Source organism: Amblyomma americanum, chromosome 3, assembly GCF_052857255.1.
Source record: "Amblyomma americanum isolate KBUSLIRL-KWMA chromosome 3, ASM5285725v1, whole genome shotgun sequence".
Classification (NCBI taxonomy): Eukaryota; Metazoa; Arthropoda; class Arachnida; order Ixodida; family Ixodidae; genus Amblyomma; species Amblyomma americanum.
In genome coordinates this window covers 86,572,063-86,598,404 of record NC_135499.1, presented here as the reverse complement: position 1 = coordinate 86,598,404, position 26,342 = coordinate 86,572,063, and the positions used below count along the sequence as shown (strand labels likewise).

Genomic DNA, 26,342 nt, shown 5'->3' with positions numbered 1-26,342 from the left:
CTACGAGGTTGCCGTTACTCGGTGCGGGTCTCCGCTCGCCGTTGCCGGCTCGCTGGGTCCCTGCCTTTCGAGCGCCCCGAGGACCTGCTGGACGGCCCATAGCTGTTGGTATTGGTCGTTGCTCTTCGCGGCTGCCTCCAGCCCCGGCGGGATTGTTCTTGATCTTGCTTCCTTTAGATTTTTGATGCAGTCCCACAAGATGTGCGTGTGATCTGCCGTCTCCCTCCTGCAGACTCTACACGTATCGGTCGAGTAGGTCTCGGGGTACATGCGATGCATCAGTCCCGGGCTCGGTAGCGATACGGTCTGGAGCTGTCTCAGTAGTACCGCCTCCGCTCGACTCAGCCTCGGGTGCGGGGGTGGGAGAGTCCTGCGAGCCAGGCGGTAGGCCTTCGTGATTTCGCTATAGTATGTCATGCGGTCCTTGACTCCGAACCATGTCGGACGGTGTGTTGCCGGGGCGTGGTTGGTTAGCGCTCCCGCCGCTGCGTGTGCCGTCTCATTGTGGTTCTCACTGCGTTCCGACGCGTCGCCTGCGTGTGTCAGAAACCACTTGGTTCTTACTCTTCTGTCTTGCAGTTTGGTCACTCGTAGTACGCGGTCGGCCTCCCTGCAGATTTGGCCTTTGGCGAAATTTCTCACCGCCTGTCTCGAGTCACTCAGCACCGTGTAGCAGTCTGCGTCGGCGATGGCCAGGGCGATGGCCACCTCCTCCGCTTGTTCCGCTCCGGCGCTTCTCACGCTCGCTGCCGTCCTCGTGGCGCCGGTCGACGCCTCTATGACGACCGCTGCGAAGGCGTTCCGTTGGTATTCGGCCGCGTCCTCCACGTACAGCGCGTGCTCGTCGTTGGCGTGCAGGTCGATGAGAGCCTTGGCCCTCGCCGCTCTTCGCTTGTTAAACTCGGGGTTCATGTTCTTGGGTATGGGGTCGATTCTGGTCTGGCGTCGGACCTCCTCGGGGACGGGGAGCTTCATCTCCGCCTCGTTCGAGTGTCCTATTCCCACGTCGTCCAGTATCTTCCTCCCGGCTTTGGTCGTGGACAGCCGCTCCAGTTGAGAGGTCCGTTCGCTTCGGCTATTTCTTCGAGCGTGTTGTGCATTCCGAGTTGTAAGAGGCGGGTCGTGCTCGTGGACTCGAACAGGCCCAGCGCCGTCTTGTACGCTCTCCTCATGATTACATTGATTTTGTTGCGTTGGTATTGCAGCCACCTGTGGTAGGCTGCAACGTACGCGACGTGGCTGATGATGAAGGATTGGACGAGCCTGATTAGGCTCTCCTCTCTCATGCCAGCCTTCTGGGAAGTGACTCTTTTGAGGAGTCGCATAGCGTTGGCCGCTTTTGTCGTGAGACGGGCGATGGTTTCGCCGTTTCTTCCATGCTTTTCGATGGCCATGCCTAGGATCCTGATTTTGCTGACCTCGGGGATCACGTTGCGGGATTTGGTTACGGTTCTGATTTTTTCGCATTCGCGTCGTCTGGTCTTGCCTCTGCCATTGTTGGTAGGTGGGAGTATGAGGAGCTCCGATTTGCTCGGCGAACATCTCAGTCCGGTGCCTTCCAGCTGGTCTTCTATCGCGTCGACGGCGGCTTGCAGCGCGCCCTCGATGTGCGCGTCGCTGCCGCCGGTCACCCACAGTGTGATATCGTCCGCGTAGGTGGTGTGCCTGACGTCTTCGATGTTCGCGAGCTTCTCGGCCACTCCGATCATTACCAGGTTGAACAGCATCGGCGAAATGACCGATCCCTGCGGTGTGCCGGTGCTCCCTGCTTCTCTTGCATATGTAGGTCGTCTGCTCGTATCTTGGAGGTCCTGTCCGTGAGGAAGTCCTTGATGTAGTTGCAGGATCTTTCGCCATGTTGAGCTTAGAGACTTGGGACAGAATCGCCGAGTGTTTCACACTATCGAAGGCGCTCTTTAGGTCGAGCCCCAGGATTGCCTTGTTGTCGCGGGTGCTGCCGCCATCGTCTATGATTTGGTATTTGAGCTGCAGCATCGCGTCCTCCGTGCTTAGGTGCTGTCTGAAGCCGATCACCGTGGCCGGGTACAGCCCTTCTCGTTCCAGGTAGTCTTGCCACCTGTTGAGCAGGACGTGCTCCAGCACCTTGCCCACGCAGGACGTGAGCGAGATGGGCAGGAGGTTGTCCGTGTCCGGTGGCTTCCCCGGCTTGGGTATCAGGATAGTCTTGGCTGTCTTCCACTGCTTTGATATCGCGGCCACTCTCCAGCACTTGTTGAAGAATTTTCCGAGGTTCTCAATCAAGGTTCTCCGTGGTCGCAACCTCCGACCACGGAGTTTGCGTTTTTATGGAGGCAAACGCTATGGCGCCCGTGCACTTGCGATCTCAGTGAACGTTAAATATCCCCAGGTGGGCAATATTATTCCGGAGCCCTCCACTACGGCACATTTCTCTTCCTTTTTTTACTCCCTCCTTTATCCCTTTCATTACGGCGAGGTTCAGGTGTCCAACGATATATGAGACAGATACTGCGCCATTTCCTTTCCTTAAAATATAATTATAATTATTATAGGCCAGTGTATTGTGCGATGTCAGTGTACGTTAAAGAACCCCTGATGGTCGGAATTTCCGGAGCCCTTCACTACGGCGTCTCGCATAACCTAGGCCGCTTTGGGAGTTAAACCCCCATAAACTATACCAAACCAACCTCTTTTTTCATTTCTTCTCTACGTTCCTTCTTTATTCTTTCTGTTACGGCGCCGCGGGTCAGGTGTCAGGCGATGTGTGAGACAGTTACTGTGTCATTTCTTTACCCCCCCACCAAAAAAAAAAACAATTTTCAGTTTTCTTTGAAAATATTGTGCCACTTATTTATTTCATTATTGAAGTAAATTTGCTCGAAGCGTAAACTTACCATGCGAATGGCCCTTGGTTCGCGCTAAAAATAGGCCATCAATATGCATGTGGTTTCTGCAAACTTTGGGCACAGTTCTATTGCGAGAAGAACTTGCAGTCCGCTGACGCAGGAAGCAAGATTGAAAAGCTCCCGCCTCATAAATTCGCTTAAATAAGCGCACATGGTATAATATTCTGAGGTGGTCACTGCAGCACCGGCTTTTATGCCGCATTCGTGTGCGGCCTTGTCGCTGCACAGGTGGCGCTGCAGTCATGCCCCTGGCTAGCAGGGCTCTGAATTAGAAATTTTGCTAACGCCTCTCCCGTCCAACGTCTCCAAGTAGATCAGAAATGAACTAAAAATCTGTTTCGAACTCCTCTCATTTAACGTGGGCAATTGCCTGTTGCTATTTTCTCGAAGAATTCTCAGGAAAACCTAGCACGAATGCTGCTCAAAGCTAGTCGACTGGCACGTGTCCGGCACTGTGGTTTGCGCCAAGCAAGTGCATTGATCTGCTTTGGGTCCTTGGACCCAAGTTGTAAAACTTAATCTAAAGCGAAAGATTTACTGGCCGTGAACTCGCGATTTCGGCGTGGCGATACTCCGAAGAGGCACATGACGTCACAACGCGCGCCTCGCCGCGGATATTTCTCTCTCTCTTTCTCTCTCCCTCTCGCTCCCCAGTCCCTACTGCGCATGCGCCGCTAGTAGCACCGAGCCACAGGCGTTCCGCCGCGGCGCAGCGCCGCGTCTTTCCGCAAAATCCAAATTTCAATTTTCAGTTTTCTCTTTCTTCTTTCCCGATGTCCTTTTTTCTTTCCTTTGCGGTGTGGTTCGGGTGTCCACCGAAATAGGTGACATGGTTACTGTGCCATTTCCTTCCCTCAAGAACCAAAGAAAACAAGTCAGCCGACGTTCATAGAGTTCATTGGCGTTGACAACTTTGCAAAGGCCGTTCATTTCAACGAAACAAAAAGCGCAAAACCGGCGCCATGGGTCAGTGGAAACCTCACTCTCGCTTTCAGCTACGTGGCGTTGGTGTTGAACTGCAAAATCCTGCTTTGTTTGCGTTCCGCACACTGGATAGGTAGTGAGCCATCCGTGCCAACGTGGGAGGTGGCATGCAGCTAATGGTTGATCGCGGGAGATTGATCGCCAAATGAACGCTGCGGCCTAGCTAATGCTGCAGTGCCACATGTCAGCCACAGCGCTGTCAGCGCTAATGTATTTAGGCCACATCTCTCTCTCACCACCGCCACATGTATCAAAGCACGAACGAGGCGTCCGAAAATCTGGGGAGCCAGTTATGCGCCCTTCCGTTCCTCAAAGCCATCGCCGTCTAGAACATTGTCAACGCCAATGAACACAGTGAACGCCGATATCTTTCGCTTTGTATATCCTGGATTAGCTGAGCTAATCCACATTAATTTTCTTGGAATATCGCGGAGTGCTTGGCTTGAAGCACTCTGGCACGAGTCGGCCCGGTATTGCACTGCCTCCGGGATCGGGCCCTGGCATATTAGCGCGCCTTTTCTTTCTATCTTTGCTCTCCTGTCCTTTAATTCTACTACAATCAGCACGCGGCAGCGAGCGTGGCTCAGCTAGAGCCAGTAGGCAGGCCTGTGCACTTTAATTCCTTTTCTTTTTTCCTATCAGCAACCGCAACAGCTATGAAAGCCGATGTTTTTAGAGTAAAGCAGTCGGATGGTTTGATTATAAGAATAGCTAACAAGCACCGAGGCATGCGTGAACATGACCTGAGCCGACTGGTGCAGGCATTCGTGATTAATCGGATGGTTTACTCCCTTCCCTACCTCTACCTCACAAAGACGGAAGAGGAGAAGGCAGATGCACTAATAAGACCGACATACAAGACAGCCTTAAATCTCCGACAACGAGCTTCCACCACCCATCTCCTACGGATGGAGTACACAATACACTACAAGAACTAACTGAAGCTCATCGCACGGCTCAGATTGACAGGCTCCCCTCCACAAATACAGGTAGATACATTCTCGCCTCTCTAGAGATTCAGCCAACAGGTCCGCCCCGCAACAACATCCACACCATCCCAACACACATTAGGGACAGACTCACAGTTCACCCTCTGCCCAAAAACATACACCCAGTTCACAACCAGGCTAGACGCGAAGCTCGTGCCAAGGCGTTACACATAGCTCATGCAAACGACAGAGACGCGGTCTACGTGGTCGCGGCAGAGTACGCCCACAATTCGGTTTACGCCATCACTGTAGCATCGCATGACCTCAGACACATAGCCTCGTGCTCGATTAAGGCAACAACCTCACTTGAAGCCGAAGAAGCAGCCATAGTGTTTGAAATTTCCTCCTCCGCTGGCAAATTTATTCTGAGTGACTAAAACAGCAATCACGAATTTTGCACGGGGACAGATTCGTTCTACCACCCGAAAAATTCTCAATTCTTGCTGCACAGAACCCCGACCCCTTCAAATAGTTTGGGTGCCAGCCTACGCAGGCAACCCCGGCAACGAAGTGGCCCACTCTCTTGCTCGAGTGTACTTCAACCGAGCAGGGCACACCGTAGATCGGGGTAGCCCTAGGGACCGGTTTGTCACTTATCATGAAATAACCTTCCATTACAGGGTGCAAAGACTCGTCCACCCCCACCACACATCTCCCTCTCGAAAGAACACAAACTAACTGGAGACAGCTCCAGGCTCGCACATTCCCTTCACCGGCTTTGTTAGCCCTTATCCACCCAGGCCAATACAGACCCGAATGCTCTCTTTGTGGAGCTCCGAGAGCCATCTTTGACCACATTTTATATCTCTGCCGAGAATTCCAACCACCATCTCGCTGGAACCTCACGAACAAAGAGGGTTGGGAGATCGCGGTCTCCAGCTCCGAACCTCCCTCACAAAGGCGGCTGGTAGAGTGGGCTGGAGAGGTCGCCGCACGTCAAGGGTTGTTGGCCACAACAAGGGATTAAGACCCAGACCAACCCTAGGCAGTGACTCATCCATAAGGCTCATCGATAAAGTTTTCGCCTTCCTACCTAGAGTAAAGCAAGGGCTTATGGAATCCGTTTTTTTAGCAGTGGCCTTTTGTTTGGTTGATAGCGATGATGTTGCCGCACACCAGTGTTTTTGCAGCCTTGCCGCAGGTTGCCGCTGAACTGGATTATGGTCTTATGACTCTGCCAAAAGCAGGGGAAATCAAGGAGGCCTTAGACTCCATGAAATGAGGCTCCGTCATCTGGCTCAGCGCCCGGGCCAGATGACCTTCTTCTGGAGAAAAAAAAGGCTGTCATCGCCTGGAAGACGTTGAAGTAACGAGCGTTAGCTTTATTGGCTATGCGTAAAACGAGTCTTTCGATCCGCGCCGTAAGAGAAGGAATGTGAAATGCAAGTTGGTTTTAATAAAAGGAAATGTCGCCGGTCTCACATTCCGCCATTTCCTTTCCCAAAAAACAATTTATATTTTCAATTTCGCTCTCTGAAATTTTCTGTGGGGTTTGCGCCTCGTTTGAAACCTCATTTGGTTCAATATCTCTGCATAAAATGAGCAATAATTGAGTTCTAAATAAATATATATACCTTCTTTTGTGAGCGCCTTTCATGTCGAATCGAAGAAAGCAAGATGTTTAACAAATAAAAAAAAAACTTGCTCGTGGTTTAGCTCTGGTTAGCCCTGGTCGGAAGCGAAAAGCTGCATCTTCCTGGCTACGTTTGTGGTCGAGCGACTGGCGGTCTCCACGGCAGGTGTCGCATCGAACGCACCTAGCGTTAGGCTAAACGCACCAAACTGCGCCCGCGTTTTATCCAGTACCCACTTTGATGCCCTGCGCATGCGATTCTAGCAAACGCGTTCCCGCTCCGCTCGGTCAAGGTGTGTGACGTCACGGAGGGAGTAAGCAGCACCACCTGGGATGCCTCCTTTACTTTTATACGCCACGCTGTGACGAAGCGCATATCTGCCGCTCTCCACGGCCGGCGTTGCATCGATCACACCTAGTGTTCCGCTGAATTGATCAAAGTGCACAGGCGTCTTATGCAGAAACCACTGTCATGACCTGCGCCTGCGATGTTGGCAGACGCTTTCCCGTTTCACTGAAGGTCAAGGTCAAGGGTAAAGGGCCAAAGTCGAGATAGTTGGTGTAACAGACGCTGGTGAGCTGCTATAGCTGACCTCATGTGTCGAACCTGGCTACCAGCAGTTATGCTCATGGTTATGCTCACCTATAGCTATATTTATTGTCAAACTTGCGGCCCCGCTTACGGCTCGAAATTTGGCGTAGCGAAGCTTTTCACTTCAAAACCTAGCATCTGACAAATTATTCAAATGTTCAACAATGCGCACTGTTGTAACGAGTCATGTTACTTCGCTATCGCGTCAAAATACGGCGGCAAAGGTTCTAGAAGGGCGCAAATAGTGTTCATGTGTTATTGGCCTGCTGTATGTAGAAAGCGAACGACTCATGCCGCTTTTACCTTCTATAAATTTGCACTGCTTGCGTGAAACACACTGGCGCAAGCGTTATGAAATGAAGCTTTTAAACACCTAACAGAAATTTTACCTGGAATTGTGCCTCCGTACAGAATAAAAAGAAACTTAATGCACTGCCTACAGTCATATACATTTGGCACCCTACGAGCGAATCGGGTTTAACGGCACATGGACATCCGTACACATTAAAATATTCTAAGCCACAGCCGGGTGAAAACGTACTCTCAGCTCAATATTCGCTAATTCAGAATGTTATGAAGTGCCGCCCGCGTTTTAAATAATGCCGCAGTGGAATTTAGTACCGGGATTCAATCTCGGCAGAGGCGGAAGCATCTAGAAGTAGGCGAAAGGGAAAAACGCTAGTGTGTTGTGCGATGCCAGGGCATGGCACACATAGCCGCGTTACTGCCCAACGATGGCTCAAAACGCTCAAAGGCGCCTCTCTGTTGAATGCACCTGCGCAGTGGGGAGCAAATGCATAATTTTGTGTGCAACGCTGCATTGCCTAATGCAAAATTAGCGGCTGGCGCCGCAGTAAAGAAACATCTGCTCTGCGCCCAAGCCAGTATAACATGATACAGGCATGTTGGCGTGGCAGCTAAATCTGAGTACACAATCGACTACAAAGCAGCGACGTGGAAAACATCACCGTTGCTTCCGTGCGATATCTGGAAGCGTGCCGTCATAAAGCAGAAGGCGCTCAAACGCCCACAGGCAATCGTCTGTTGTTGCAAGATATCAAAGCGTGGCTAATGCCGCTAAGAACAAATTAAGTATCTCTACTGTATTTCAATAGATCTTTTGCCGCTCAGACATCCAAATTCAATTAATTTTCAGGTAGAGAGTCATCCTGCCGGATAATCTCGCCGAATTCTATAAAGAACGCTTCATACCGGTGAAGAAGTGAAAGCAGGACAAGTCGAAGCATGTGCGCTTCGCCGGCGGGAGAACGCATGGTTGTCTTCGTGCATACAAACGTGCGCCTATACAGCAAAAACGCTGCAATTTCTGCTTCCAGCCAAAAAATCTTCAAAGTAAACCTAATAAGATTAAAATTTTATACTCCACAGTTAAACCATTGAAATAACTTCAAGTACCACCAGCCTTCATGCATAAAACCAAAGGAGTGTTTAGGGGCCGTAGTAAATGTAGCTCGGAGCTGCTTGTAGGCTCCACGTCGGGCCATCTGCATATGACAAGGCTCTTGAATGCAGGGTGGCTTTACGCCAATACTGAAGGTTGGCTCGACCTTTGTGGCAAGCCTTTGGCCAAACAGCCTGGCATCTGCGCAAGCCCCGATAAGCTGCCGAGTTTTTTTGTTTTTTTACCGATCTGTTAGGCTCCCGCTTAAAGGGCACATAACGGTGACGGTCGCAATTTGGCCTGGTCACTCTGGTTGTAAACTATTGCTGAAACGTTGTTTTTGGAGAATATTTCCAACTGTATGTGCTGCCTACTGAAAGCACGTATTCACCGCAACGTTCTAAACTCGCATCTCGGTTTTATCCTATTGGGTTATGAAAATATACATTCAAATAATGTGCGTACCCCATGATCTCCACGTAGCGCTTGTTGTGCATCAGTCGAGCACGCAATCTTGAACAGCGTCAAATCGCCTCAGCATACCGCTGTTAGGTGTACGGGACAAGGCAGTGATGCAAATAAAATTTCCGCCGCTACTTGCGCAATACATCTGGCTTACTGTGTTGCTTACACTGCGTGCACCAGTTGTAACGTTCCGATTATACCGGCAGCCGAGTTACGGCAGCAAGCCTCAATAATATATCTTACTTTATGTTAGCTATGACAGAAGGGAGTTATTTTTTACCATCGTAAGATTATCCTGCTAAATGATCATTTATTCACAGCGGCGATTTTTACTTCCATGCTGACAGGGAGCATTAAAAAATCAGCGCACTACTTCTGAGTGTCAGATTGTCATGAAGAAATTACGAATAATATTTCGGATCGTCAACCTAAGAAAGAACAAAGAACCTGGATATATTGACGTTTTCCGAGAGGTAAAACTTTTCGGCATGACATTAAAGGTTTCAACGCTATCATAGTACTGGTTCTCGGAATGGTATAAACGCAGTGGTGCATGCTTCGGATATCATTTTTGATACATTTACAGTCACTTTGCGCTCAGCCACTTGCTCAGTAGTTCGCTGTTAAAAGAAAGTTGAAGGGGACACTTTAGCTCCGTCTTAAGGGCACGACAAGATAGGGTAATGGTTTAAAGCTAATATATGCAGAATTTCTTGTTTTTTACTTAAGGTTACTTAAGGCATAGGGGCATTGGCTTAGGGCTGCCCTTTATCATAGTTTATTTTTAAGAAATAAGTAAGGTCTAATAAACCAAAGTTAGAAGTAAATAGAGTAGGGCTCACTCTATCAGGTAGACGATATGGCTACCTACTGGAGATCTCTTCGGCATGTGGAGGGGGAGGGGGTACAGTTAAGGCACGCAGATGTCATATAAATAAACGACCGACAGTAGGAACTACATGGAAAACAAAAAAGGAAACATTTAAAAAGAATCACAGCTGGTTTAACTTGCATGGCCAAAGGCCATGTATCTGCGCAAGCACGTCGCGTTTCAATTTGCTTTAGGTTCAAGGCCTGCATGGGCTTCAAGGTGACTCTTCACACAAAGATCGGCAAAATCGGTGACTGGGCACCTTAGTGGGTAGCGCACTTTAAAAGGGCACTGTGATGGCGTAGTTTTCTGGATTCATTGCGCGCAGATGGAATTTGATGAAGACGAGGACATACAATGCACAGCGTGAGAGGCAGTTAAACACGAGGGGCGATTGGTTGCGGCTACAAGATTGTACCCTCGTGCACTGGCCAATGAAGATGATCAGTCCCGTGCTCCCAGTGGATTCGAAACCCAGAACTTTATTTCTGTCGGTCGAGCTGGCTCCAGGCACCCAAACAAACAATGAGCTTTTTCCTTATTGAAAGCTTTAGCGCTAAACTGACCCGAAATACTGCTGTCGCGAACCATACTCTGAACGCATAAGCACGAAATTTGTTTCCAATAACTTCGCCTTGCTCTTACTGATGCGTTGCACGAATCTTGCGAGTCGGTGCAAAAGCGCTGAACTTTTCGCTGTGAATGTCTGTGCTGGTGGTTAGAAAAAAAGATATTTATATTTGTAAACATGCAAAGATTACCGGACACATTGATATTCACAAGCAGACATGACGCTAAGCATCTGAGGCGAGCAAATATAAGAGGTACCATAATCATATTTGAGTTACTAAAAGGAACTGCTCGTGGGCGATATAAAACGGGATAGCATACCTATTGACATAAAAGTCCAACAGCAATAATCTTACACACCAACAAAAAGAGACCTTAGCGCCGATTTGGCGTAAAGCCGGAAAAAGACGATCGTTGCTAACAGAAATGAATGGACATGGCCACTGCCAGAGAAACTCTTGGTCTCCAAAGAAAATAGTTCATCCGACAAGAAACTGATGAGCTCCCTTCGAATACAGCCAAGTATTGGCCACACAGTGCGGCGTTCAAAGTCACCAGTGACCGCGGTGCATCAACTGCGCCGTAAACTAAAAAGACCCGCAACAATTAACAGGGGAGCAACAAAAAATTGCTGGTGGTTTAGCTCTGGTTAACCCTGGTCGAAAGCGATAAGCTGCATCTCCCTGGCTACGTTTGTGGTGGAGCGACTGGCGGTGTCCATAGATAGCCATACTGAGATGTGACACACTCTAGTAGCCATTTTTTATTTGTTAAGCAGCTTGCTTTCTTAGAAGCCAGTTTAAGGCCCTCACACAAGAAGCTATATATTTATTATAGCTTCGGTGGCATCAGTATGCAGGATGGTTGAAGCGGTGTCACTGAAGTAGCCAAAGACAGGGCACGATGTGAGGGAGTGCTTGAGGTTGTTAAAAGCAGTGTCGCACTGGTCAGTCCATACGAAAGTTCAGTGCGCTTTAAGTAGTCCATGCAGTGGAGCAGAAATAGTTGCGAAATTCTTAATAAAACGCAGGAAATAGGACGTCAAGCTCAGAAAGCTGCGCAAATCTGCAGTCCGCTCAGGACGAGCAAATTTCAGGACCGCGATCATTTTGTCAGAGTCTGGACGAATGCCGTCGTGGCTAACGAGATGTCCCAAAATTTTAATTTCCATCTGTGCAAAGTGGCACTTCTTGGTGTTCAGCTGAAGGCCCGCTGAAGCGAGTCGCGTGAGAACCTCATTCAGGATCGTGAGATGGTCGTGAAAAGTTGAAGAAAAGATAACAATCGAAGTAACACATAGAGGATCTCCACTTCAGGCCTCGAAGTACAGTATCGATCATTCTTTCAAATGTTGCTGGTGAGTTGCAGAGGCCGAAGGGCATAACATTAAATCCGTAAAGTCCATCGAGAGTTGGGAAAGCAGTTTTTTTCTTTGACGGACTCGTGAATAAGTATTTGCCAATAACCTGATCGTATGTCCAAGGTCGAGAAATATTCGGCACCTTGTAGAGAGTTAAGGGCGTCATCAATCCGTGGCATCGGGTAGACATGTTTTCAGGTAATTTTGTTGAGCGCACGGTAGTCAATACAAAATCGTACTGAGCCGTCCTTTTTTTTTAAACAACACTACTAGTGAGGACCGTGAGCCTGTTGAGGGACGAATAATATTGCGGTGTAGCATACCATGGACATTTTCTTCAATTACTTTTCGTTCAGAGAGAGAAACACGATAAGGCCGCCGCTATACGATCAAGTTCCGTTCGGCGAAGATGCGGTGATGTGTGACAGTAGTCCGTCCCAGTGGTGGGGAAGTGGCATCGAAAATGGCTTAATAATAATAATAATAATAATAATAATAATAATAATAATAATAATAATTGGTTTTGGGGAAAAGGAAATGGCGCAGTATCTGTCTCATATATCGTTGGACACCTGAACCGCGACGTAAGGGAAGGGATAAAAGTCGGAGTGAAAGAAGGAAGAAGAGGTGCCGTAGTGGAGGGCTCCGGAATAATTTCGACCACCTGGGGATCTTTAACGTGCACTGACATCGCACAGCACACGGGCGCCTTAGCGTTTTTCCTCCATAAAAACGCAGCCGCCGCGGATGGCTTGCTGATTGCGAATCAATGTGAGGAATTCTTGGCGTCGATGCGGCGTGAGGTTCGGATTAATTGTTTTTGATAGAACAGTAGGAGTGACGTCTGATGAAACAGGTTGCTGATGCAGAGGGGCGGTGAGCACCATCAGGGATATAGGTTGAGCATCCACTACGCAAGGGAGGGAAGTTCCTTTCGGCAGCACGAGGGATTCACGTGAAGTGTTCTTGGCTGCTACGATCGCTGAGCCGCTGCAGAACCGGACAAAACTTGACGGAAAGGCGATTCCACGCGTAAAACGACGATGAGATGGTGCGATGAGTAGTTCCTCATCAGTGATGCGGTCAGAAACAACGGTAAGGAGTTTTTCAAACTGAGGAGGCAAAACTGTATTAGCTGCGGCAGTGATGGGATGATGTCGGTCGGAAAAATCAGATTAAACATCACTGTCGATCATATAGATACACGATCGCCACCAGAAATTAACACTGAAGCTGTTGGCAAGATATTCCACCCAAACATCATCAGATGCGCACAAAGTGAGAGCACAGCAAACTGCACATGGCGGCGGACACCGTCGATAACAACGCGCACAGCACAATTCGCGGAAGGGCTCAGTGTGACATCGTTTGCTCCACGAAGTTCAGGCTCATCCTATGGTGTCATAACTTTCCGCAAATGGCAACACAAATCAGCGTGAATAACAGAAATTACAGCCCCTGTGTCAATCAAAGCTTCGACAGGTAGTCCTTCCGCTAAAACATGAATCATATTCAAAGGCGATCTCGATGACTTTTCGCAAGTTCACAAATTGCAGTTTAACCTCCGGAAACTGCATCGCCTAGTTTTCCGAGTGGCGGAGTCGCAGTGGGGACACAGACCGGCGTCGGGAAACATGGACCCCACTAGGTGCAGACGAGGGTACCGGCGGCGGAGAGAATCGACGAGGCGGGCTGGAAGAAGGCCGGCGTTGATAATAGGAAGGAGAAAGTAGCTCACTCTCGAAGGCTGCGTAACCACGGCGCTCGTCCTGGAGCCGTCAACGACAAAAGCGGGACACATCTTCTCTGATTCCACAGTAGTAGCACACTGGGCGGGAGGGGCGCCAAGGTGCATAACAGGATGGCGCAGCTTGAGCCGTCGCCATTGCGTTATGTGGTTATATGCCGGTGTCAGTCGGGGAGGGTGGGCAAAGGGAGGGGCTGATGCAGCAACTTGAGAGTAAGTCGGCACTGGGCGGGGAGCAGGAGGGTCGGATGCGATAGGGTGGCTGATTGTTGCTAACTGGTCTTTAATGATGTTACAGAGACCAGCGTCATTAGAATGTGCGGGAGAATGATTACACCCGTGGCGGCAAAAAAGGACTGATGACTTGTAGCTCTTCGCAGATGATAGCTCGAATCAGTGTTCGCAGATCGAGGTCAGCAGAGGTCAAGGCCGTAGCGAGGCCGGGCTGCAAGCAGGACTGCAGCCGGTCGAGGCTTTGGCCGCTGGTAATGATGGAATCGACACTTGAAGGATTTTGGGCAGTTAGTGCGTTAAAAGCCACAAAATTGATTCCTTTCAGTACGTGGGGGACGCGGTCAGTTTCCGGTATGATAGGACTAAAACGCCGGCTAAGCGCAAGTACGGCCTCCATGTAAGGTGCACAGGATTCATCGAGACCTTGAAAGCGGGAAGCGAGCTTTTGCTTGGCTTCCTCAGTCCGAACAGCCTGTTCGGCAAGGTATTGACGGAACTGCTGTTAGAAGGTGGGCCATTTAGTGGCGTGAAGTTCGCGATTTATGGACCAGTTTCTGGAGACGTCAATGAAGTAGAAAGAAACATTGAGGAATTTTAAAGCGCCGACCCACCGGTTGTAGGCACTGCAGCGTTCATACGTGTCGAGCCAGTCATCCCCGTATTCGTCGCGATGACCAGCGAACATCGATCGGTCTCGTTATTGGGGGGGGGGGGGGGGCGTGGTCGGAGGTGGCGATGCACGTGAGACCTAGGTGGGGGGTCCGGCAGGATCGGGGTTGTCTTCGGTTGGCATGACGATGGTGGTAAGTTTGAAACGGCGACCGGAACGCAGCTCCAGCGAGACGCAGGGTACAAGGCAGCAAGGGGATCAAGTTTCACCTCCACCATTTGTGAAGGAAGGGTAGGCCGCGCCGGCAAGACGGCCGTGTCTGTCGTTTAATCTAATGGCGAACCTGAGGCGCGAGACACAGGCGGAGCTGCGTGATGATGATGGTATGCCGTCGCCAATTGGTTGCGCGTTCCCGACTTTCCGAAGGGGAACGCTATCGCGTGTAGGTTCGAACAAACGAAGAGAACAAAGAGATCAAATTGAACAACACCAAGCCTTATATATAATGTAAAGAAAAAGGGCCATTAAGAAAAGAAAACACCAAGAAAAACGCACACTCAACACGCGTAGAACACTACAGAATAAAGGAAAGCGTTCACCAGGTACTGATCGTTCCAGATGCAGCGGAGATACCTTACAGACAGGGCGGACGCGGGTGGTTGTAGTGCAAAGCTTCGCTGGCGCTGCGCCGAAGGAAGGGACGTAAGGGAGCCAGGTGGTATTAGGAGCGGAGAGGAACACCGGGACAAGCCGGTGGTCTCTCCTCAAGAGCCGGAAAAGCTTGGCAGCAGCAGAAGGAACCAGCGTGTCCAGGTCCCGTCGACGGCGTCCCGAAACGCCGGGGGCATAAAGCAGGCTATCCAAGAGTGCCTTACGGCAGCATAGATCCTCAGTCCATCGGCTGCCACCTCCCCACTTTCAAAAAACGCAGGCGGCTTGCGTCAGTGATACAAGGAAGGTCACGGCAGCAAGGACCCAACGTCCGACGGCTGCCACCTCCAAGCTTGAATGACCCGATCTCCGCTGCACTGCCTTCCTTCACACCTCGCTTTTCTGACCCGTCAGCTATCCGCTCCTCGTGCTCGCCACGCTCTCTGACGCCGTCGCCTCGCACACACCCTTCGCACGCGCACGCGCGCAACGCTGGGCTGGCACGCGCAGCGCTCCGATGTCCGACGCACGACTGTCGACGCACCGCGTTCACAAATCCTCCGAGGATCTTTTGTGCACCTCACATATGCCCCCTCCCTCGAAAACGTTTTTTCGCACAGAAAAAACTGCCGTTGGTGCACACGACACTTATCTTCATGTGGTAAACAGACGAGTAAAAGGCCGAAGTCACCCAAGGCACTTTACACAGTGACACATGGAGGCACATGGAAAGGTGCACAGAGGAAACATGGTGTCAAACATTATACATCTAAAAAATGAAAAATAAAAACCATACAATACCTCAGATACAAACTCTGCATCAGATACAAGCGTCTGCATCATAAAGGTGAATATTTACACACTGAACAACTCAGAACCGGAAAATGAAGAGCAGAAGAAATAGAACCCACAAACACCAGCACACTACATTTGCGCAGGTTACCATTACACATCGATGTGGAATAGCTTCTTAGTGTGGCCCAAGTCGATCCAATAATCCACGTCGTTCTTTTTGCCAGAAACAACGAATGGACCTTTCAGCTGCATCAGGAGTTTATTGTGTCTACTCGGCAAAAGAATGAGGGCACGATCTCCAACCCTTAAATGCCGCTTCTTGCAGTTCCTGTCATGGTATTTATTGTGAGACTGTTGGGCGCGCATCAAATTTTGATGTGCCGCTGTCACCGTTTACTCGAGACGTTCTCTTAAATCGAGAACGTAACCATATGTCGTCTTCGTGTATTATCCCTGCACTTCACTTGTCCAGAACTCTCTGAGGACTGCGAGCGGTCTTCGTACATGTCGTCCAAATATCAACTCAAACGAAGAAAGCCCCAGACTCGCCTGCGGCACCTCTATGTATGCGAACAGAAGCGGGGCGATATAATGATCCCATGTTTTGGGCTCCTCCTGACTGAGCTTCTGTAGCATTTGCTTCAGCGTGCCGTTAAATTTCTTCACGATCCCATTGCACATTGGATAGTAAGGGGTCGTGCTGAGATGTTTCACCGCCAAGAGATCATTGAGCGCTCTCAGGGTTTCGGAAGTGAAACAGGAGCGCTGGTCACAAAGGATCTATTCCGGAAAACCTATTCTTGAAAACATTTCCACCAAACTTTCTACCACCGTCGCTGAATCTTTCTTTGGCAGAGCCACGGCGTCGGGATACCGCGTGGCAAAATCGACGGGAGTGAGAATATATCTATTCCCTTTCACCGATGCGGGCGACAGCGGGCCGACAATATCGATAGCGACCTTATCAAATGGAGTGTCGATAATAGGCATGTGTCCCCACGGAGCCCTTCCTACTTTGCCTTTCGGGCACGTCCTTTGGCAAGTGTCTCACGACCTGACATACCTCTTAATCTCCTCCTGCTCTCCCGGCCAGTAGAATTCTTCCAGAACACGGTCTGTAGTCTTCATAATGCACTGATGCCCCGCCAGCGGGCTGTCGTGGGCAAGGCTTAACACCTGTGATCTACAAGACTTTGGAAGTACTACTTGTCAAAGCTCTCTGCCGGAAGAAAGATGATAGAGGCGGTACAGTAAACCCCTTTCAACAGAATACGAGTGCCAAGTGTCGTGCTTGCCATGGAACACCTTTCCTACTGTCACCTAACACGCCTTAAATGACTCATCGTCTCTTTGCTGTCTTTCTAGCATTTCCTTGGTGAACCTCATAGGACCAACTCTTAAAGCAGTATTTTCCGTCTGTCGTCCGGAAACTTCCTTTTCAGCTAACACCACTTTTGGGCCCTTGCCCTCACCATTTTCACTGGTGACCTCGTCATTGACTATGTCAAGACATAATTTAGCAAAGCCCTCCAATTTCTTACAATTAGTATCTGGATATGACGGTTCACGGGCCTCTGGTATATTTTCAGCTATGACATCGTATAATGGTGTCGCCATGCACATTACCAAGGCCGTGCCAGTGAAATAAGGGGAAGCAATAGACTTCTGCCTCGGGAACTTCCGGACTACTGCCATCAACAAGAAACACCGTAGATCTCCAGCCGGTGAGAACAGAGTCATGAACTAGTGCTCTCCGCACCACCACTGTATTGCTCCCCGTGTTCCGTGAAACACGTACGTGTAGGCCTCGGTGCTCGCCCTCTAGTACAGGCATGTGTTGGGCGTCTGCAGGTTTTTTTCGGAAAGGTCCAACCCCCACCTTATTCTAAGCTTTTTCAAGCCTATCTGCTGTTGTGGACGCAGTTTCAGGCACAGCACTCTCTGCCTGAATACAACAGGACGATTGCTTCTAATTTTCCTGCTTCTTTGAGCAGGATCTTACATCATGCCCTGTTTTTCGGCAATAAACGCAATAAAGTTGTTTTGGATTAGAGCGACAGCCTTGTAAGACAAGTTTCTTTGCCGCTGAACCTCTAGAAAGCTGTCTGCTGCCTCAGTCATGTTGTCCAGTGTCTTGCACTTTCTTTCTCGAAAGAAAATCGCCAGACGACTATGACCGTTCCTCGTGGACTGTTCGGCCACCACCAAGTCACGTGCATCATTGTAGCTTGCGGCCGTTTCCTACAGCTCGACCCTTCGATCGAAAAGACTGAGCAAGCGTGCTGCGTATTGCTTGACTGTTCCTTTATCTAGCGGCTTACTTTCACGAAATCTTTCGCGATAACCCTCTGCTGTGAATGGAAAATGTTGGAGCAGGGCTAGTTTTGCTTTATCATGGTCTATTTAATATGTTGGAGACAAACGACTGAACACAAGGAGAGCCTCCCCAGTCAAAGACATACTGAGAGCTGCAGCCCATTTATCGTTGGGCCAACTTTTCCCTCCGCGATACGCTCAAAACATTTGAGGTATGCATCCAAGTCATCCCTGCCATCACCGAAAGGCGGGATGAAATTGTGTGGGCTAACCGCTACTGAGGGCCTCGGTGGTGGTGGTAGTGGTTTTATTAAAAATACTAGTAAAAAGAAAGGAAAAGATTTTTGCTAGCCCCGGCACTGCCATCGATACTGAAGCACCTGAGCTGGGGCAGCGGAAATAAAGGATGGCAGGCAGAATGTACAAATGAAATGAAAGAGGTGAGGGGACAGGAAGAGGGGATGGGCCTCGGTGCAGATTCTAGATTACCCCCACAAGCTTCTGCGAGCCCTACTTGAAGCTGCAATCTACGCTCTTCAGCATCTGCTAGCGTCTTTGCATGCTCGTGTTCAGCTTCTAGCGCCTCTTCATGCTCGCGTTGAACCTCCTGTTTGGCTGCACGTGTTGCACGTTCATTCTCTTGCTCGGTAGCCACCCACGTGCACAGCTTGGCGTCTTTCAACCCCAAGTCTTTCCCTAACTCAACTTTAACTCCTTTAGTGTGGCCATCATTGCCTTATTCTTAAAAAAATTCCTCAGTATAAGTTAAACGGCTGGTTCGATCGCGGACGCCAATAGTCTGGAATTGGTAGCGCGTCCCCGACTTTCCGAGGGGGAACGTTATCACCTGCAGGTTCGAGCAAAAGAAGAGAACGAAGAAATCAAACTGAACAAAACGAAGCCGTATTTATAATTTAAAGTCAAAGAGCCCACACGAAAGGAAAACACCAAGAAAAACACACACTCAACACGCGTACAACACTACAGAATAAAGGAAAGTTCCCTAGGTATTGAGCATCCCAGGTGAAGCGGGGATAACTTGTAGACAGGGCGGACGCGGGTGGTTGTAGTGCGACGCTTCTCTGGCGCTGCGTCGAAGGAAGTAACAGGATAGAGCCAGTTGGTATTAGGAGCGTAGAGGAACACACTGAGATGGCGTTGGTTTCTCGTCAAGAGCCCGAAGAGCTTGGCAGCAGCAGAAAGAACGAGGGTGTCCAAGGCCCGTCGACAGCGTCCCGAAACGCCGGAAGCTTAAAGCAGGCTATCCAAGAGTGCCTTACGGCAGCACGGACCCTCAGTCCATCGGCTGCCACCTCCACGCTTGCAAAGAACGCAGAAGGCTTGCGTCAGTGATCCAAAAGAGGTCACGCCAGTACCGACCCCACGTCCGGCGGCTGCCACCTCCACGCTTTAATGACCCGATCTCCGCTGCGCTGTCTTCCGTCACACCTCACTTTTCTGACACGTCAGCTCTCTGCTCCCCGTGCTCGCCATGCTCTCTCAAGCCGTCGCCTCGCACAGAATCTTCGCACGCGCACACGCGCAACGCTGGGCTGACACGCGCAGCGCTCCGCTGTCCGAGGCACTACTCTCGACACACCGCGTTCACAAATCCTCCGAGGATCTTTTGTGGACTTCAAAAATGCAAAAGCGAAAGATGATCCAGGGAAGGCTCACATTATTTACAGCTGTATTACAGCTCGCCTTATGTGTAGATATAGAACCAAATCCGGCTCCAAACTATGTGCAAGCGCTGCATATAATTCCAGAAAGACAAATTGAAAAAGAAATCGTTTTTCGGGGAAAGGAAAAGGCACTGTTTGAAACACTCGCATTTACTTTTCTTAAAACCAGCTTTATCCACCGCGGTGGCTCAGTGGTTAGGCCTAGGCTACTGATCGGCTGCGTTTCGTTTCGATGGAGGCAAAACTCTAAGGCGCCCATGTGCTCTGCGATGTCAGTGCACGTTAAAGATCCCCAGGTAGTTGAGATTATTCGGGAGCCCTCCACTACGGCACCTCTTTCTTCCTTTATTCTTTCACTCCCATTTTTATCCGTTCCCTTACGGCTCGTTTCGAATGTCCACCGAGATATGTGAGACAGGAGGAATTTCATTTCTTTAAAACGAACAACCCGCCGCGGTGGCTCAGTGGTTAGGGCACTCGACTACTGATCCGGAGTTCCCGGGTTCGAACCCGACCGCGGCGGCTGCGTTTTTATGGAGGAAAAACGCTAAGGCGCCAGTCTGCTGTGCGATGTCAGTGCACGTTAAAGATCCCCAGATGGTCGAAATTATTCCGGAGCCCTCCACTGCGGCACCTCCTTCTTCCATTCTTCTTTCACTCCCTCCCTTGTCCCTTCCCTTACGGCGCGGTTCAGATGTCCAACGATATATGAGACAGATACTGCGCCATTTCCTTTCCCCCAAAACCAATTATTATTATTATTATTAAAAAGAACACTCATTTCACTTTCCTTCCCTTATGACGTGGTTCGGGTGTCCACCAAGATATGAGACAGGCGTCATTTCCATTCCTAAAACCAATTTTCATTTCATTTTATTTTCCTTCACTTAAAGCGCGGTTCGGCTGGTGGTGGTGGTAACATTAAGTTGCAAATACAGAGGGGGGCAAACCCCCCTAACATGGCATGAGGCAACTCTTAGGGGGCTGCCCTTAAAGGGCTAAGGATAGCCCTTTTAGGGCTATCTGTTTTAAGGCATCAGTAATTATCTCTCGCTGGTCAGCAGCAGCGGAGCTGGCCAGGATAATCTCCCAGTATGACTCCCCCGTGGTTGGGGAAGGTGGGTGTCGGAAGGTAGGAATTGATCGGGGTAGCGGGCATGAAGGAGAATACAGTAGGGAGCAGTTCGGATCTGGATTCGGCGCCAGCGTGAGGCCTGGGTTAAGGTTAGGGAGGGTGCCGGCTTTGCGTAAACGCGCCGGGCATCTCGGTAGTGAGTAAGAACATTTTTGAACGTAAGCAGACGCTTCTGGAATGGTGAAGGGGGTCCATACTACGGCCCGGAAATTGAGACCTCGGGCCTCGGGCAAGGGAGTGGACCTCCTTGTCACCCGTGAGGCCCGCGTTGCCGGGGTCCAGACAGGGGGTTACGGGGTGAGTAGGGTGCTAGGAGCGTAGAAGCCGAGCCGCGGTGCGGAATATCAGTCCTTTGGCGAAAGTGTATAGGGCAGATTTTGAGTCGGAGAGAATTGTTGTGGCTGAGGTGATGAGCGTGAGTGAACTGGCCGCTTCCTCTGCAATTTCCGATGAGTCTGTGGTGACGGATCCTGATGAGATTAGTTGGGCCTGATTAATAGCGACGGCCAGAACCACGCGGAAGCCCGACGAGCACGCTGCCGCATCCACGTAGGCTACCTAGGAACTGTTGCCGTAGAGCTTGTGCAGGGCTTTGGCGCGGGCTGCCATGTGTTCTCCGTCTTGCTCAGGATGCACGTTCTTAGGGATTGGACGGATGATGAGAGGGGAGCGTAGGTCTGGAGGTAGGGGAACACTCTCGGTGGGATGGATGATCGGGGTGATGCCTAGCTGACAGAGTAGAGTGAGCCTGCCGGGGTACTCGACAGGCGAGTCAGCTATGCTTTTAGGTTGGCTTCTTCCAGCGTCTCAAGTGTGTTGTGGGTACCGAGGTTGAGGAGCCGGGTAGTGGAGGTGCTGGGGCTAGGCGGATTGCGACCTTCGTGCAGTCCCTGAGGAGCCCGTTGATGCGGTCCCGCTCCTTCTGCTTTATGGGGAGGTAGGGGAATGAGTACGCCGTGCGTCTCGTGATGTAGGCTTGGGGTGAGGCCGAGAGTGTGAGGCCGCGCACCGGTTCGCCACGCGCCGAATGAGATGGTGGCTGGCTGGGCCTCAGTCTGGATAGTTCGGATCGCGTTGCCTTGCGCACCGTGGTAGTGAAGTATGAGGCCCAGGATGCGAATCTTGGAGACCAGGGGAATGGGGTGGTTTCCTAGAGTGAGTGAGATGGGAGGGTGGGCGGAGTCGTGCGGCCTAGCTGCGGTACAAGAAGAGTTCTGATTTAGAAGGGGAACAGGCTAGGTCATGCGTGCGAGCGTATGAGTCAATGATGTTAAGAGCTGACTGTTGGTTGTGTTCCATGTTGCCATCACTGCCTCGATTAGCCCAGACAGTGATGTCGTCAGCATAGAGGCTGAAATGTATGTCGGGTATCTAGGCGAGTTATTGGGGAGTTGGAGAAAGGTTATATTAAAGAGGATAGGAGACAGTACAGCACCCTGAGGAGTTCCCTGCGCTCCCAGTGAGACACTGGACAGCCGGTGGTCGCCCATGATGAGTATGGCTTTTCGTTCGGAGAGGAAATCACGCACGCAATTATACATCCGGGGGCCTACGCCTAGGGCGTGGAATCCTTCTAGGATGGCTGCGTGAGTAACGTTGTTGAACGCTTTTGTTAGGTCGGCGCCGATATTAGCCTTGGTGTCGCCCGCGGAGGAGTCAAGAATGTGGTGCTTGAGTTGTAGAAAGACGTCCTGGCTGGATAAGCCCGGGCGGAAACCAAACATGGCATAAGGTTGTTCTTCAAATACCAGCTGAGCCGGGTCTGAAGAACGTGCTCCATGCGCTTGCCCACACACGATGTGAGAGAGATGGGACGGAGGTTAGCGGGGAGAAGTGGTTTGCCGTATTTGGGAAAAAAGACTACTTTGGCGTCTTTCCACTGAGCTGGGAAGGCGCCGCGCCGCCAAAAATTGTTGAAATAGTCGGTTATAGCTTTGCGGAGGGAGAATCGAGGTGGCGGAGTTCCTTGTTGTGCACCCAGTCGGGGCCAGGAGCTGAGGACGCGTTTCGGCGCTGAAGTTCTGGCCTCACTTCCACCTCGGTGATCGGTTGTTCGAGAAGGTCGTTGGGGGAGCCTTTGCACTCAGGGTGGACTGCGTAGAGATATGCGGGGAATTAGAGATCACGAAGCTCCTCGAGAAGTTCCTGCGGGGAGGCCTCGGATGTGCGTATGAGCTTTATGTGGTTGTGTTTCTGGTGTGTCTTGGACTGAGTCAAATCAATGAGATGGCGGAGTAGGTTCCAGGTTTGGGGTCATGTTGCCGTCCAGCCTGTTAAAGAGGTATTCCCATTTTTGGAGAGACAGAGTTGCAGCATGCGTCACAATCTCCTTGTTGAGCTGGGCCAGCCGGCGTCTGAATGTTCTTTACCAGCGCTGACGCCGCAACCTCCTTTTGAGACCCGCTTGGCTTCCCATAGGTGAAGGAGTAGGAACCCATCGCGTCTGCAGGGCAGTCCTATGGGAGTTGGCAAGCCACGGCGCGGACGTCACGCTTGAGTTGGTCGGACCAAGTAGCTATAGATAAAATGGTGTGTAGAGTGCGGGCTGCTCGGGAGATGCGGAACTAGTCCCACTTCGTAACGGTAGCATCACGAGAGGGTCTACGTGTTGGGCCTGCTTGTAGGAGAATCGCGATACTGTAGTGACCACTACCCAAATTCATCTGGGGTTCACGGTACGCCATCGCCCCTTCGGCGCGACGCGTGGCCCGTTGGACAATTTAAGCAAAGGACGCCTGCCTCACTTATCTCGGTGGACACCCGAACCGGGCCGTAAGCGAAAGAAAATAAAATGAAATTTGGTTTTGAGGAAAGTAAATGGCGCCTGTCTCACAATTCTCGCTGGAAACCCGTACAGCACCATAAGGGGAGGAAATTCCCTTCCCTTACGGCTCGGTTTAGGGGTCCATCGAGATGCGCCATTTTTCGCTCACGGCCAACGCCGCCGACGCCGACAACACTGGCTTTCCTGCGACACGAAATTCTTAACGCTGTCGCGTTAAAAGGGGGCGATGGGCACGTAGCTGGGTAGGGCGAGGGGATTGGAGGACTCTTGCAGCGCGAGTATGTCGGGCCGTCTGGCCGAGCTGGGAACTGGTGAAGCAGCCCGCGCTTGGAACCAAAGCCTCAACATTTATACTGCCACATGGTGAGGATAGTGAGTGCTCTCGCCATCACTGAAGTTTTCGTTTACCATGGAGGAGTTATAGACGGTGTGGAGTCTGGCTTTCTTTTTGCGCTGCACGGCAGCACAGGCTGTCGCGTGGCGAGCCTCTTGCTCCTTAAATCGCTCGCCAATTTCGCGAGCAAATTCGTCTCGACGGGTAGCGAGGTTGGCGAATTGATTTGTGAAGGCCTGGATGGCTGTCTTGCTTCCCATGACTTCCCGCCTCCATGAGTTGTTCGAAATTGGGAGGCAGGGCTGGCGTTCCCTCGGTCGGGTTTGGTGTGGTCAGTGAGGTAGTGGGTTTTGCGGCCCGCTTCTTGGCCGGCGATTCGCTAGTAGGGAGAGGTGGCGATGGAAGAGTTTGTGCAGGAGCGGCCGGGGCCGCTGGTGCCGGGGTACGGGTTTGGGCTTGCTGGTGGGCATGCAGCTGTGCCTGGAGGCGGTGGTTGGTGGTGTAAAGGCAGGCTAGCTGAGCACGGACACGCAGCAGGTCTTCATAAAGGGGGTTGGTGGAGTCCTGGGAAACTATGCCTCCCCAGCTCACCTGACTGGTGACGCTTCCGGGTGCCTGGGGGGTTGGTCTCGGTGGGAATGGAGGTGGTGGTGGCCTGGTTCCATCCAGTCCAGGAGCGAAAGCGGGCCTTGGGCTTGTTAGGGGTGGACTGCTATTTTCGTGCAGCAGGCTGCAGCACAGCAAAGGACTTCGATGTGAGCAGCGGCGCCTGGAGCTTGCGGGTCGTGGAGTGGCTGCGGTGTTGGGGTGGAGCCTGACTGGTGGGAGTCAGGCTGGTGTTTGCATCGACGGCTCACTTGGCATCCCAGTGCCTCTTTTTCACGAGGTATGGAGTGCGGAAGCGTGTCTTGCAAGTTCTGTCTGCCGTCAGGTGTGCTTTACCGTAGACCTTGCATTGCGGCGTGCAGAAGTGGTCCTCAGGGGGTTCGACGTAGTCGCACCCGGGACAGCGGCGTTGCTTGGCAGCCGGGCACACATCCGCACGCTGGCCGAGTGCGCCGCAGTTAAGGCAGTGCTCGATCTTCTTTTTGAAGAGGTAGCCCCTATAGAGTACAGAGGAGTAGTAGATATGCTTTGGTGCCCAGTCTTGTTGGAAGAGGATTATGGTGCACTCTGTCGAGCCCATGCGTCTAAAGTCGAGGATGGGAGGGTACCGCTCGTGATTAGACGGTTTTTGATGTCTTCGTATGAGTGGTTGAGAGGGACCCCGTGGACCACGCCACAGGCGCAATCCTCCGGTGCACTTGGTAGGATTATATGTCGTAGGCGGTGCCTTTGATCAGTATGGACTTGATGTCGAGGTAGCGGAGTCTGCGTTCCAGGTCGGGAGCGTTTATGAGGATAAGATGTTGGACGGTGTTGATGATGACTGTGTCAGGCTTGGCCTCTTGAAGTCCGAGGCGGGCTGCTTGCACAATGCCATCGCGAAGCACAATGCCTTTCACAGTCGGAAGGTTGAGGCCGCCACGGGGACGGGGGATGATCTTATGGTCGTCGATAAGGAGCTCGGGGTGGCATAGGGAAGACAGTAGGGGCAGGCTGGGGTTGGCGCTCGGCCGGTGCTTGAGGCGGATTCGGAGTAAAGCCCGGGATACATGCGACGTTTTTTCCGACGATGTTCGCGCGGAAGAAAACGTCGCGGCGGCGCGACGCCCGGCCGGAGATACATGGAGCGAAAAAGCGGCAGCCCGCCGCCGCGTATCTCTCAGCGTGAAAGCAATATGATCAAAGAGTGGCAAATATCATTGAGCGAGGAGCTCTTTGAGAGCAGCGACGCTGACTCCTTATTCAGAATAACGAAATTGTTCATTTAGACACCACTGTACTGATTACAGCACGCGTGCATAGATATCTACAAGGTTTTGCGTGCTCGAATGCATGCGGTCGCGTACCTTTCGATGCCCGCTCAGCCGTGGCTACCATCGGCTGCGGTTTTCTTCGGCACCTTCGCTTCAGGGAGGAAAAGCGGGCATTTCGATCCAAGATTCGGTCATGTTCTCCAAAAAAAGTGACATTTCATGTCTCGTGGAGCGTTTATTTTCACGATAACATTTTCGTGCAATAAACACAGCAGAGCTCGTCGGCCATGGCGGCCATGTTGGCGGCGGCGGCGGCGGAGGCGGCCAAACCGGAAGAGCGGACTTTCTGCGCTGCTATTGGCTTGCTCCGGCTGCCGCTTCCGGTCTCTCCGAACGCCGCGCGTCAATATCTGGCGGGGCCAGATCGGCGGCGGCGGGCGTTTTTTTTCGAGGCCGGGCGTCAAATGCGTGCCGTCGGGCGAAAATCGCCCAAAAAACGC

The 26,342-nt window shown here is 51.3% G+C and overlaps 1 pseudogene; it reads right to left on the bottom strand.

Annotated features, from left to right (window-relative positions):
- LOC144123879 (uncharacterized) lies at positions 1 to 25,169 on the bottom strand (annotated as a pseudogene).
- Positions 25,170 to 26,342: the final 1,173 nt, after the last annotated feature.